The sequence below is a fragment of the Mauremys mutica genome, chromosome 6 (assembly GCF_020497125.1).
Source record: "Mauremys mutica isolate MM-2020 ecotype Southern chromosome 6, ASM2049712v1, whole genome shotgun sequence".
Classification (NCBI taxonomy): Eukaryota; Metazoa; Chordata; order Testudines; family Geoemydidae; genus Mauremys; species Mauremys mutica.
In genome coordinates this window covers 110,825,945-110,841,386 of record NC_059077.1, presented here as the reverse complement: position 1 = coordinate 110,841,386, position 15,442 = coordinate 110,825,945, and positions in this window count along the sequence as shown.

Below are 15,442 nucleotides of genomic sequence, written 5' to 3'. Positions count from 1 at the left end.
CCCCTTTTGTTTTTTGGCTTCCCATGAACCTGATCCTATACTTCTTGGGCATCCGCCATTGCCTTTGCTGGGTGAGCAAAGAATGCAGTTCTGACCCCAGGTGAGCAGTTCACTGTTCTGTTTGCAAGCATACGGGAGCAGTGACCACAGGACTATTTATTCTGCCCCTTATGCACTTCTAATCTATGTCTGTTTGGACCGGTTGCTCACCTGCCTTTGAAAGCAAGGAGTGGCTGCAGTTTCCTTTACTGCAGGCCAGTTTAGTTTCAGAGGAATTAAACTGAGTTTAATGGGACTGCTGCTGCTGCTTAAGGGTCTACCCTAGCGTATCCCAGTGCATGATCGGGGCCTGCCAGTGAAAGAAAGTGAGCACACTTAGCCCTGGCTTTTACTTGTCTTTTGTCTACCTCTAAAGAGCTGGTTGTAAGGACTTACAGACAGTACAAATGCAAGTGGGATCCCGTGGTGATTAGAGCACCAGAACTGTGAGCAGCAGCAATGCAGTACATAGTTCTTTTGAAAGGAAGAAGTTGGAAGAGTTGAGAGCAGCAGAAGTCCAAGGGGGAGGATGCATCAGAGGGACTGAAGAAAGGAGGCTCATCACTCACCCCACTTCTAAAATCTGTAAGACCCAGACTGCATCTCCCAAACAAACAAATCCCCCTGCTTTGACAAGCGAAGATCACATTGGGCACCTGCCTTGTAATCTACAGCATGCATGAATACTGTGACTCCCCACAACTGCATTAAAAAGGAATTTGGAGCAATATCAAAAGGAAATAGTCACAAGGTGATATTAGAACATCATGACACTAGGCTCAGGATGAAGGGCAACCAGCACCCAAGCACGCTGACATTTCGAGACTTTCAGCTACCCTGTGTGATACGGTGTACAAACTGGGCCCCAAGGGGACGGTGGTGGTCCCAGCTCTCCAGACCTGCAGCGCATGCTCCAGCTGGAGTGAAAGCTTAAAAAGGAGCAACTCTTCTCGGAAGGGGAAGAAGACAGACTGACCCTGAGGGCTTCTGGACAAGGGTGGCTAAGAAGTATCCCTGTGTGGAAGAGAGCTGCTTGCTGAGCTTGGTTGGGGCTGAAGGTTTAGTTGACTGTTCTTTTGTTATCGATATTGGACTTGGAGCGGTGAGGAGAGAGAGATGGTAGGAAGTGCCCCAGGGAGGGTAACTCTGAGGGCACTCCAGGGTGCCAGACACTGCTGACTCTCACAGGGCCCTGGCTCACAGCCCAGTGGAGTGAGGGGGGCCAGGCTCCCCTACCAACTGCCCCTGCTGCAGGGAGCATAAGCACATTCCAGTCACACTCTCCCTCTGACACAAAGGTGATGCAAACCGAAGGTGAAGCTAAACCCATCCTTTGGTGAGGAACTTGACTGAAAGGCCTTCCCGCTGAGAGGCAACATGGGTGTGCTACCCACTGGACCACCTGGTCTCCTGAGAGCTCTATTACACCCTACACTATTTTTTTATTCTCGCCTTACTCTTCAGCCAGGTAACATCCACTGCCAACATTCTCCCACCCATCAACTCAGCTGGACTCACTGAATTTCCTCCCATCCAGGCAGCTCAGCCTTCCTGAACAGACTATTCTTGTTCTATATTCTGCTTGCAGGTGTCAATAGCTGGCAGCATTTTCAGAAACTATTATTGAAATAAGGCAGGAGATTAGGAGCTCTTAGAGGGTTAGTGGTGCAACATGGTGTGTTAGGTGTGGGGCGTTTTAAGGCTGTCTGTAAAGATTTCCTCTATTACATGACCCAAAATATACATTTTCTTTCCCATATATTGCATCATAACATGGATCTGCAAGTGATACCATCACCATGCAGAAAGATATGAAATCACACCCTCAACATTATGAAATTACATAGAAATCCAGTTATGGGAGACACTCTACGCTCATCCTTAGTATTGCACATTATTGATAAAACAGGAGCACCCAGAGCCCCAGTAAGGATAACCACCAACTGTGCTAAGCACTTTATAAACTGATATATACACGTTCCAGGATTCAAAGGTAATCCTCCCCTGCTCTGAGAGAGCCTGTGGTGAGATAGACTTAAGAAAGAAATAACTGAAAAGCCATTTATTTCATCCACTAGCTAAGAGAAGATTAATTGTTGCTGGTGCTGGGTTAAAAGTTAAATAACTGCCATGGGGAATAACAAACTATGTGATAGATCAACCAATCATTGGGTTGGTTGCTGGAGAGTCACTGAGAATGAGTGAGATTTTTCAAAGCCATATAAGCAGTTTGGATGCCTAGCTCCCCTTAATAAGATGTGTGCACCCAAATCCCTTAGGCAGTTATAAAAATCTCAGTCAGTTGCTTAGGTGATTTCCTCTCCCGTTGTCTTTCTTCTAGCTCTTCATACATGACTTTGACCCCAAGTACAGATTTGGAGGAGTTTCATTGAATATTTGGGACCTGGAGCTCAAAGTAGAATCTTACAATGTGTGAACCTCACCCAAGAACTAGGTTTGAATTAACTTTCCCTGCCAATGAAACCAGCCAAGTTTTGCACAGTTCTCCTTGCGACTGAGATAATCACATGCCAACAGCAATCTGTAGGTTGAATTATTCTGATTTTTTCCCCTTTTACTAGAAGCAGGTGCTTTGATAAAATGCCAGCCTGAAATAGAAATCTTTATTTATAGCATGAACAGAATGAGAAAAGTACTGGAATAGTCAAGAAAAATGTTCTGTTTTATTTTATTTTTAAGGAAAACTTTATCCCTAATCTGCAAAATAGAAGACAGCAGATGAGCAGATTTTCATCTTGTAACTTGCTAATTGACATTTTATTCTAACTGGTGCCAAAAGATCTGTATCCAATGAGCAAAGGTGTTAGAGCAAAAGAACTGAAGCCAGACTTCTCTCAGTTAGGCTGGTGTAAATCAGGAGCAACTCCAATCATTATAATGGTGGCATTCCTGATTTACACTGGTAAAGCTGATATTGGAATCTGGCCCTTTGTTTTCTCTACTAAGAGGGCTAGCATGAAAGACATGCAGAATGTATGTTTTATTTATTTGTCACTTGGTTGGCATACCTTCTGTTCAGATTGCTTTCACAGTTACCATTGCTGGCTGAGCAGGAGATGAATATTCAGATTTGCAATAAATAAGTAAACACAACAGACCCAGACTAACAAGCTGTGCGTTGCTATGTGCGGTAATAGCAAATCAGCTGCCATATATACTCACGTATAAACCCAGAATTTTAAGCTAAAATTTCAAGTTAACTGTTGGGGAGGGGTCAGTTTATACGTGGGATAATGAAGCATTATTTTGGAATGGAAATGATTATTTAATTACGAATAAATTTATATTATGGTAGTTAATAGAGGTCAGCAAGATTGGGCACCCACTGTGCTCATATTAAATGACTGTCCCTGCTCCAAAAGAACTTACAATCTAAAACTGTCTTATATGCAAGTATATATGATAACAAGTATCTCATTGTTTGGGGAAATCCATCTGCAAGCATCTGTAGTTCATACGTACATGTTTGTGTGCGCAAAAATAAGTCACATTTGATTTTTTTTTAAACTTGTGGGTTTTTTAAATGTGATTTAACTTTTTAAATGTGATTTTTAAAAGGTGATGAGGTAAAGCCGAAAAACAGTTGTGTTGTATTTTATTTTAAATATATATGGTAATAATTACGGATGGGAAGTGAAACTGCCCTGTTGTTGTGATCTATGAAGCAGATGGCAACTTGGGTGTGTCTGAAAGCTTGTTTCAAAATATTGCTAATGCTAATGACAAAGAACTTTGTTTCTCATGAGAACTGTCCTGAATGTCATTTTTTGTTTTGTTTTGTTTTGTTCTTAGGGCTTATGTCGTGGTGTGTATCATACATAGCCAAAATAACCAATCCTAAATAAATCATTCCATGGACTTGTAAAACTTACTGAAAAAAATGAAGAAAGTTTACACTTCCATCATAACTGTTCACTTTCTTCCAGGGGGTAATGAAATGTAACCAAGCAAAGAAAACTTGTAATCTCACGTTGAGTCCTGAAGTCCTTAGTCAAAACTCAAAATGAAGGCTAAGAAAAAGGTGACGAACAACATAATTAATTTTAAAGTGGATCTTGATAAGTTTATGAATGGGATTATTTGACGAGGCTGTCTGTGATAGCAGGGGACTGGATTCTATGATCCAGATGGTCCCTTCCCATTCTATGATACTATCCCTAGGTTATCGGGGGGCTTGAACCTATGAGCTTTTGAACTAAAAGTATGAGGCTGTACTCCTTGAGGTAAAGGACTAAAACTCCCAAGCTGGTAAGTGTAATAGACCCTTTAACCTTTAATGTGCACAATACAACCCCAATATCAGGAAAATGTCCTAATTACGAGTTCACTGACTGTGGGATAGTCATCCCGGGGGAGTAGGGGAAACTCCTTTTCTGTATCATTTAGAACTTCACCACATAAAGCACTCGAGAACATGAAAGAGCAGGGAGATGGATTGTATGACCTAACTGGCTTTTTCCATCTCATTTGTTTCTATTTTTCTATATTTTTTAAAAAGCATTCTGCCACGATTCACTAAAGTAAGCTAACTGGTCAGGAGCCACATAATGTTAGACAACAAAGTAAAGGATATTTATCTGCCTGCAAGATAAATATCCAAATTCTCATGTTGCTGACGGCATAGTTCAGCCATTAGCACAGGACTTCATTGCTTTTGAGTTCTGTCTCCCAGCTAGCCACATCTTAAAACTCCCAGGCATGGGGGAAACGTGATGGACAAGTCATGTCCCCAGGATAGGTGTGGAGAGGGGGGATTTCCATGTACAAAGTTCAACCCTCCATCCTTACCTCACATATTACCCTCTATAGAGTCAAGGCAAGCAACCAAAATAATGCCCATGATGGGAAGAAACAGGCAGGACCCTTGCACACCTGCCCCATAGAGACTACAGCAGGAAGGTAAGACAGCCACAGATTGTATATTGCCTTTTCTGTGGAACCTTCTGTGCTGAGGAATCTCCTCCTTAAAAACTGGTCCCAGGAGAAGCCCTAGTAGCATGACTCTATCAGAAACACATGGCCAGGAGGTAGGGAGACTCTATGGGGTTTGAAAGCGATCCCAAATACTATTCCTTCTGAGGTAGGGCAAGCTGTGCCACCCCCCCAGGCCCTCTGGGATGTGAATCTTGTGGAGTTTTCTTCCATCTTAGCCCCATCTCCGGAGTTTTAGGGAGGGAGGAGGGAGTCCAGCCCAGAGACTTAATCTTATCTTCACAGATGTTTTCCAAAATACAGTCCCTTGTGTGGAATCAAATTGTCTGCTGGGGAGAAACAAATTAGAGCAGAAAGAGCTGTACTCAGCATATATCTACTCAGCAGGGGTAAAACCAGTGGAAGTTTTGCCATGGATTTCAATAGTGCCTGGATTTCTTGTTAGGTCTTTCTCATGATCAGTGCAGTTGGAAAGAGCCAGAGGTAGTGTCCTGGCCTATCCCTGCTGTCAGAAGTCTCATCTGCCCTTGGCACAGGGAGAAGGAGCTAGAGGACAGGAGAACTACATGCTGAGAGTTTTATCAGGCTATAATGTCAGATGCAGAACAGCCCTTGGCTCACTTTGCAGCTTTTATTTGCAGGATCACTGAACTAAGATTTAACTGCTTTGCTGATGTAAAAACATTACTGACTCAAGCAGGACTCTTTGCACCCAGAGGGATTCAGCGTGAGGAAGGATAGGTGTGATGTTATCATCACAGCAGGTTGAACACCCACTGGAATCTCATTGATGGGAGCAGTGATATGGAGGTGTTGAATCAGTCATCCTGACAACATCTCCACCCATCTTTGAGGCCCCCAATGCTATTTTCTTCTCCCCAGCAGAAGGGAGGTTTTGGTTGCTTTCGGCCACTGCAGTCTCCTCCTTTGGCAGAATGGGTGGCTCCAGGCCCCAGCACGCCAAGCGCGTGCTTGGGGCGGCATGCCGCGGGGGGTGCTCTGTCGGTCGCCAGGAGGGCGGCAGGCAGGTAGCCTTTGGCGGCTTGCCTGTGGAGGGTCCGCTGGTCCCGCGGCTTCGGTGGACCTACCGCAGGCGTGCCTGAGGAGGGTCCGCTGGTCCCGCGGCTCCACCGAAGCCGCAGGACCAGCAGACCCTCCACAGGCACGCCTGCGAGAGGTCCACCGGAGACGCGGGACCAGCGACCGGCAGAGCGCCCCCCGCAGCATGACACGGTGTTTGGGGCGGCAAAATGTCTAGAGCCACCCCTGTTTGGCAGTGTCGATGCCAGGGACCTCCATCAGTGTCTACATTGGCCAAAGCTGGTATTAGACCTGAGGTGAATTTGGCTCATTTTCATTTCCTTTCTTTTCCTTTCAACCTGAGAATACCATTGCCAGTCTGCAAAGCTGCATTCAGCTTCAGCATGACGTGGCAGAAGAATCATCCCACCACCTCACAGTGAGTTGAGAACGCTGCAATTCGGGAAGATCCACAGGATGTCTTGAAAGAGCTCTTCGCCTCTAATTTTTATGTTTCTTTTATGCAGTTATGGTTGCTTCTCTGGGCTACCTGATATTGTCTCCAGAAATATAACCTGTTCCAATATCACAAGTTATCATCTGGTTTTGTCTGATTTTTCCAGATCTTACAGCGGACAGGTCAGAGAACACCATCACCACCACCCTGAACAATAAGTCACTGGCAATCTTGAAAATTTCAGCACAGGGACTGAATGGGCATGGAGAATGAACTCCTCTCTTCCCCATAAAGCTGACCCCTTCAGGAGAGGTAGGAGACACATTGGCAAGTCATAATAAGTAGTTTTCTGCTGTCTCCATCTGGGCTGTAGGAGTTTTGCAAGAGATTTTTCAAAAGCACCAAATATATCTAGGAGCACAATTTTTGTTAAAAATCAGTGGTCTCTCTGTGCCTGGAGGCCCTAGGGATTTTGAAAATCGATTCCTAGCGATGAATAGAAGACTTCAATCTCCATGACTATCAAATCATTGAAAATACCTTTAAATAAATAAACTTTAAAAAAGTAGGGGGAGGGTGAAATACTTGGATATTTTCCCCCTGCATTCACATCAACCACTGTTTCTCTTACCAGATACTTGACTCAACATGTTTTCATGTGAGCTGGAAAGACAGGAATGGGGGAGCTGAAAGCCTTTCATGTTTAAATGATAAAATGCATCCAAAAGGTTTGTCAGATCTCAAGTGAACACAGTCTTTGAAGAGGATAGGGAGGAAGGGAGAGCAGGATGCGGCACATTTGTTAATAACCCCTGGTCCCATAAGCTTATACACTCCTGAGTGTGGAGAGCTCACACTCTTTCGAACCATGTAACCCCTGCATTTAGCCTTCCATATTGGGGGTCACATTTGGGCCTGTGTATCCCTTGCATTCTCTGGATTGAAGGAATGTGTTCTCACTTATTCCAGGATCCACTGGGTGTTGACCAAGGGTCAGACTCCTGGATCCAGAAATCAGATGCGTTGGCCACAGAGGGCAACAAGCTCCCCTCCGTCGTGCCTCCAGACTAGGGTGTCAATTCCTTCTTCCTTAAGCTCCATGGAGCCCCCCACACAAAGCTGGAGTCTTTAGTGTCTGTGCTGGGAGTGCCCAGTTTCACCCTTAGTAATTAAGGAGAAAACATGGTACAGCGATGAGTTAGTGAAACACAAAGTCTGATGATAGAGAGGAAATGAAATTGAAGCTCTGATAAAAGATGATGTGACACTGGTATTTAACACCTTGCCTCAGTACCTGGGGTCCTGTTCAGGGTTGCAAGAGCTGGATCAGCAATTAACACCTATGGGAGTCCTTTAGCTAATTAGGGTTGTAATCACCAGCTGGATGGTCTTATTTACCTCATCACTTTGTAAAGTGAAAGTTATATTTTTGTGAGCTATTTTCCAATAACTTTGCAGTTTATATTTTTCAAAAGCACAAGTGACAGAGCACACTTATTTATTATAGGAAAACAATGCTAGTAAATTTAATCTATTCCTTTTGCTACGAGCTATTAGCTGTATGTACAAAGACTAATAGGTTACATCCATTATACAAAGTGTTGCTATTTACTAAAACCAAACAACATTTCCTCTTACAAAGCTACCGCACTAGATTGAAGTCTGCACAGTGCATCAATTCTAATGTCCTGTTGGGAATTCATTTCTTGAGCAGAGAACAGGCTTGCACTGCAAAGTGTTTACAGAGCCAATACACCCCTTTGATTTATGTAAGAGCTTTAATTTTAATGAGGCTCACGGAGTCTGACTGTCTTTGCTATAGCGGATTTGGCAGGCTGTCGCATTTTGCTAAAGGAAATCTGATCAGCACCATGTTTCTCTGGGATGGTCTGGCTGTCAGAGAGAGCAGAGGCCTAACAGTATACGCCCAGGACTGGGAACCAGATATTTCCAAGTTTTAATCAAAGCACTAACACTGAATCTATGTCTTTGCCTCAGTTTCCCTATGTCAATTGGGATAACAATATTTACCTTTGATAGGGAATAGTCTTCTGCTGAGCTCAAGGGTTAAAAGCCTAGGGAGCTGAGGGTGTTCAGCTAGTCCCACACTAAGGAGTGACAATTCTCTACACATGATACCATTAAAGAAAAGACATTTAGCCAGATACTTTGATAAATGCTCAGAAATCCAAAACTAGCTCTACAACATTTTCTCACAAATGATGCTTGGGGTGGTAGCAGTGGTCTACTCTATACTCGGTGGTTCCTCCATATTTAGAATTAGAATAATGATGTTTGCAGAGAAATTGCAGTTTATGACCTGACATTTTGTGTCAAAGGAACACATTAACCAGCCTTTCCCTTTTCCCCAATTCAAATATTTAATCACTTATACAGACATATTAATGCCTAGGTTTTTTTATATTTTTTATATATATATAATATATATCAGGGCTTGATTAAACCCTCTAAAGATTTTGCCACCAATTCTATGTGTACATTTGACTATAAAGAACAGATGCCAAAATGAATGCAAGCCACACGTGGTCATGGGCACACACAAAAGGGGGGGGAGAGAGAGAGAGAGAGAGCTCAGAACTGAATATTACTTAGAAATATTATTTAGAACATTACTTAGAAAGCTTTCCTTGTGGCTGATCTCCTTCTCCTATAAGAATGCTGAAAAATGAGGTGCTGTTCAGGTTTTTGATCATCTAGTCAATTTTTTTTTTTAAGTAAACAGACCCACAAACACGCCCGAAGCTATAATAGCTACAGGTGCCCTGTTTCCAAATGAGCCATGGTCCCTGATCTCAATGTTTATCCTATAAAATTTAACCTGACAACTTACTTTGCTATATTTGCCACCACAGTGAACTGTGGCCAAGCTGCCCTTGATCTTTTCATGAAGATTGTTTTAATTAGCCATGAGCCAAACATTTGCAATTGCCTTTTCCCCGGCTTCTGTCTTTTAGATCCTATTCTGCAATGGAGTAATCAGCTAGAATGACACAAACCAAGGGCCAAATTTCAATATCCTTATTCATATTGAGGAGCACCTTGCTCCTCAGAAGGTCTCATTACAGTCAATAGGAATATTCATGAAGTAATATGTTACTTGACATGAGTAGGAGTATCCGAATCTGGTCCTTAATTTCCTCTTCAGCTGTCTAGAAGGGAACAAAATGTGTGTGTGTGTGTGTGTGTCCACTTCTGTCACTCAAGAACACCTTCAGCTCAAGTCAGTGAGAACTGAAGTGAATGGGTGTTGAGGATATACTGCACTTCTCAGGTCTGGACAAAAAAAAAGGTACCTGCCCAGAATTAATTTGGCTATTGGTCCATCTCTATTTTTAACAATATCTTCAAAAAGCCTTAGCATTTTATTTACCCAGGAGAATCAGACTACTGCACACACACAAAAAAAGAGGATATGGGGCAAGGGAGCAGTCCCTGTCACAGGTAATCTTTATTGTATTATGAATGAAAAGTCATAACTGAACTTGACAGATGTGCTTGTCTGGGAGATTTTTTTAAATCTGATAACATTGACACTCCCCGGTGACCCTGTTTTAATATGATGAGTTCCCTCTCTCCTTCCACAGGCAGGAAAGCTACAGACCACCTCATTTCATTACTAATGTTTTTTAATTCCGTGTGTGCTAATCAAAAGAGCAAACCTCTACTCCATCTTTTCAACAACTGTTGTAATTGTTTTTCATAGGAATCAATTTTTAATTGTAACATTGTTCTGCTAAAGCCCTATTGTCTGTGTCCTTCCAAACTGTCAGTTAATTAAATAAAATTAAAAAAGCTGAAAAGCACATTGTTGTAATTGCTTTGTATGTTTAAATTGTCTTATCAGAAAACAAGGTTATGAATTTCATCTGTTGAGACGCAAAAATAAAATACTTTCATAAAAAAATACAGGAGAAGCTTTATTTTCATTTGTTTTGTTTGAGTTGCTTGAATAATAAGAGTGGTGGTGTTGATTGACTAATACAGCATTAGCCACACATGTAGTGCTCACTTTGTATAATGCTTGCATCCAAAAATACATTAGCAAAGAAAGTTACAGTTGCAAAGTCAAGCACTCATAAGTTAGGAATTGCCAGAATTAAGTTGGCCTGTGCAACCTTAATTCAGCCTCCTAGTATATGTACATTGTGCTACTGTCTTTAGTGCATGATCACATGTTGTTATTGCCACTCCCTAACACTTCCAGTCACGCAGCATATTCCTTCTACTCCTTGCTGCCTGGGTGCCTTCGGCAGCGGGTCCCGCTTCGGCGGTAATTCGGCGGAGGGGGGTCCCCGCCGTGGGTCTTTGGGGCACTTTGGCGGCGGGTCCTGGAACGGAAGAACCCCCGCCACCGAAGACCCCGGGCCCCCGGAATCCTCTGGGCGGCCCTGAATCATGCTGTGGGGATAATACATGTGCAGTCAGGTCTGCATGTACGAGCTGTGAGGGGCTGGAGCATGCTACCACACCCTTAAAAGTGTCCACTAAGCATATGTCACCTGAGCTTTTCAGAGCCTTGTAACTTGAACAGATTTTCCTGAGATGACAAAAGGCATCCTTGAGACCATCGTGACCCTCTCTGTCAAATTTCAAGTCCATGCTCCAAAGCATGGAGATACCACAGCGCCTCAGCGAAACAGCTGTAAGAATTTTTATAACATGGTCAAAACAATGTATTGTTCCCTAAACTCATTCTGAGAAATGGCTAAACCATTTTGGCTGAAATTTTCCAAACACACTGGGCCTGAGGCAGACACCCAGCATGGAAAATTTATAGTAAAAATCTTAACTATACTTCCTGCACCACCTGTAATTAGCCAGAATCAGGACAGTGTAGTGGATGGGGAGGGGGAATTGTCAGTAATCAAACTAAGTGTGTCTGTTTTTCCCCAAGCTTCTGATCCTGTATTTGTTGCACATTAAAGCTCTCTGTGACTTTGTGCCAGTCACTTAAGGCTGATTCTCCGTTGCCCTGCAAACTGGGTATCCATTTACTTCTGTAGAAAGTGGATGTAAAATCCTACCAAATCTGAACGGTAGTGCATTGCACAGGTATAAAAGCCTACTCAAAGTGCAGGGCACCACTGTATTTACCTTATGGTATATGTGTGTATATATATTTTACCGAATGTGGGTCACTATTGTAATGCCAGCGGGTTCATTGATATTACACCAGGATGGAGTTGGCTCTGTCTGATTGCAAACATACCTACAGGATATACCACTGTTAAATACCAAGAGTAAAACATCATTGTCCTCTAAAGCATTTGTAACTGTAACCAGGCACATCCACGCTAATGTAGCAGCCAGCCAGATAATTGTTTACTCGTAAACCTCTGTGGTTTACACACACATAGCACAAAGCTCTTGCACAATGGTGTACGACTCCGTTCCAGGTGCATGGGCATGGTTAGGATGCTTTATTTGCTCCACACCCAGCTGTGGAAGCAGTGTTGCTTGTACTAAACGTGCCCCTGAAGAACAAGTACATGGAAATGCTCACAGCTGTACCATGTACACGTACCACGAGACCAGTCGTGAAGTTAATGACTTCAAAGTGCTGGTCGCTGGAATAACAGCTCTGAAATGGAGCATAAGGGACACGTGCCATTTGGTAACCTAACGCCTGGATTCATCCAGCCATGCTACAAAGGAAAAGGTGATAGTGGGAGTCAGCATTTCACATTCTACTTATTTGTAGCTAAATTAACCTATTGAATCAGGAATTCTACATAATTATATATTGGCTCGACGGCCTATGTCCTGGTCCCATGGCAGTCAGAGATCAGCATTTATTATCAGGAACAATACTGTGGTGTCCAGGTCCAGATTGGGCCACTGGGTAATTACAAGGCAGGCTGGCTAGTTGGGAATGCTTCAGGTAGCCATTGTAGGCTATGCCAGAGTAGGAGTGTAACAACATCACTACTGCTACACAATGTTAATCAGGGCACCAAGCCACCTACAATGGCTCTAGACCTGCTGGCCTGCTTCCTCTCATTCCATGCTTCTCCCCCATCCTAACAGAACTCTATCCTCAACAAACAATGGGAGAAGTACAAAGAAGCCTTTGGAGCCAGCCTGTCCCCTCTCAGGTGCTTGGCCTGGCAACTCAGGCTCCTGGGAGATTGCTTAGGGTCTCGGGATTTTTCTCTAGCTGCAGTGGCTACATCTATGAATGTCACATCAAACATATTACCAGAGATAAGGGTCTTGCCAGGACAGGCTGCAAAGATGGTAATGCTGGAACCCTTGCAGCGCCATTTAAAATGGGGATGTGATTATTTTCCTCCCTTAAAACAAAAATAATTAAATGATTAGCTGTTCTCCCTCCCCAAATAAAGGTGGGAGAATAACTAATTATTTTTGTTTTGAAGGAGGAAAATAATCTCTTCCCTGTTTTAAATAAAGGTGGAAGAGAAACAGGGTCAGTGGGGCTTGGCTGTTATTTCATGGGTTTGTCAAGATGAAAATCTCAGGCCATTCCATATCCCATTTTTGGCAGGCATACCTCAGAGGAGACAAATCGCGCCTGCCCTCCTACATCAGCCCAGTACAAGAGAATCAATGAGTGCCAACAGCTCCAGCCTCCAGTACAGTTAAAGCAGTCAAATGTCCAGCCAATGTAAATAGGTGAGTGTGAACAGGGCCAGTGAAATCATTTAGGTGACCTAGGCGGTCACCTAGGGCACTAGGATTTGGGGGGCGCCATTTTCTTCAGTAGCAACCGCGGTGGCCGGATCTTCGGCCGCCCCAGTTGCCGCCGGTATTTAGGCAGAGGGAGCTGGGGCAGGGGAGCACGGGGAGGGCCGCCTGCAGCAAGTAAGGGGGGGGGTGGCATCCAAGGTCTACAGAAGTGAATGGTGTTGATAACTGGTCAGGATGGAAGCGAGGCAGTGAGAGAATGGAGGAATGGACGTCTAATGGTGTTGGTTCAGGGACAAGGATGGACTTTAGGATGAGAGGCTACCAGCAATTAAATTGATGTGAGGCTGGCTGGGGCATAGGAAAGAGAATTTTCAGGGCTGGTGGTGAGGGCTAGAGGTGTTACTTCTGCTGGATGTGACTGAGGGAGAGGAAGTGGAGTTGCAGAGGAGCTGATAGATTAAACTGATAATCAGGGGCGGCTCTAGCAATTGCGCCGCCCCAAGCAGCGCGGCATGCCGCGGGGGGCACTCTGGCGGTCGCCAGTCCCGCGGCTGCAGTGGACCTCCTGCAGACGTGCCTGCGGAGGGTCCGCTGGTCCCGCGGCTCCGGTGGAGCATCCGCAGGCACGCCTGCGGGACGTCCACCCAAGCCGCAGGACCAGCGCACCCTCCGCAGGCACGTCTGCGGCAGGTCCCCGGAGCCACCTGCCGCCCTCCCGCGGCATATCGCCCCAAGCGCGCGCTTGGCGCGCTGGGGTCTAGAGCCGGCCCTGCTGATAATGGAGGGAGTGAGAGAAGCTATTAGATTATATTTGGGAAGATGGGGAAGAAAAATTACTTTTAGGTGGGGGAGAGGAGGCAAAAGATGGATTTTTTTTTCAGCAATGACATTCTCCTATTATACTAAAATAATAAGGGTGACAGTACTTTGCAGCAATAGAATGCTTGCCATTTTCAGAATTAATTATAGTCATTAACTGATTGTCCCAACAACTGTGAGCAGTAGGTTGGTCGTATCCTCATTTTTAACCAATGGAGAAACAGATGCTGAATGGTTAAGTGTAGGGTTGCCAACTTTCTACTTGCACAAAATTGAACACCCTTGCCCTGCCCTGCCCCTTCTCTGAGGCCCTGCCCCCCACTTACTTCATCCCCCCTCCCTCTGTCACTCACTCTCCCAGCCTTCAGCACTCACTCATTTTCACCGGGCTGGCTTAGGGAGTTGGGGTCAGGAGGGGGTGAGGGCTCCAGCTGGGGTGCGGGCCCCAGGGTGGGGCCAGAAACGAGGCGTTCAGGGTATGGGAGGAGGCTCCGGGCTGAGGCAGTGGGTTGGGATGCATGACAGGGTAAGGGCTCCATCTGGGAGTATGGGGTGGGGCTAGGGATGATGAGGGGTTTGGAGTGCAGGAGGGAGCTCTGGGCTGGACGGGTGCAGCTGAGGGGTTTGGAGTGTGGTAGCAGGCTCCGGGCTGAGGGTTGGGGTGTGGGAGGAGGTACGGGCTCTGGACTGGGGGTGCGGGTTCCAGGGTGGGGCCAGAAATGAGAGCTTCCGGGTGCAGGAGGGGGCTCTGGGGTGGGGTTGGGGATGAGGGGTTTGGGGTGCAGGAGGGTGCTCTGAGCTGGGACCGAGGGGTTCGGTGGGTGGGAGGGGGATCAGGGCTGGGGCAAGGTATTGGGGCACAGGTGGGTGAGGGCTCTGGCTGAGGGTGCAAGCTTTGGGGTGGGGCTTGGGGATGAGGGGCTTGGGGTGCAGGAGGGTGTTCCAAGTTGGGATTGAGGGGTTCAGAGGGCAGGAGGGGGATTGGGGCTGGGGCAGGGGGTTGGGTGCAGGCTCAGGCAGCTCTGGAAGCATATCCCTCTTCTGGCTCCTATGCGGAGGCATGGCCAGGTGGCTCTGCATGTTGCCCCATCCACAGATGCTGCTCCTGCAGCTCCCATTGGCTGCAGTTCCTGGCCAATGAGAGCTGCAGAGCCAGTGCTTGGGGCGGGGGCAGCATGCGGAGCCCCCTGGCTGCCCATATGCCTAGGAGCCAGAATGGGGACATGCTGCTGCTTCCAGGAGCCATGCAGAGCCATGGGAGGCAGGGAGCCTGACTTAGCCCTACTGTGCCACCGACCAGACTTTTAACGGCCTGGTCAGCAGTGCTGACTGGAGCTGCCAGGGTCCCTTTTCAACCAGGCATTCCAGTCGAAAACTGGACACCTGACAACCCTCGTTAAGTGACTTGCTCTGGGCCTCAGAATGAGTCCATGTTAAAGCCAGGATTAGAACTTGGAATTCAGCTACCCCTCTCAGTAGCCATTG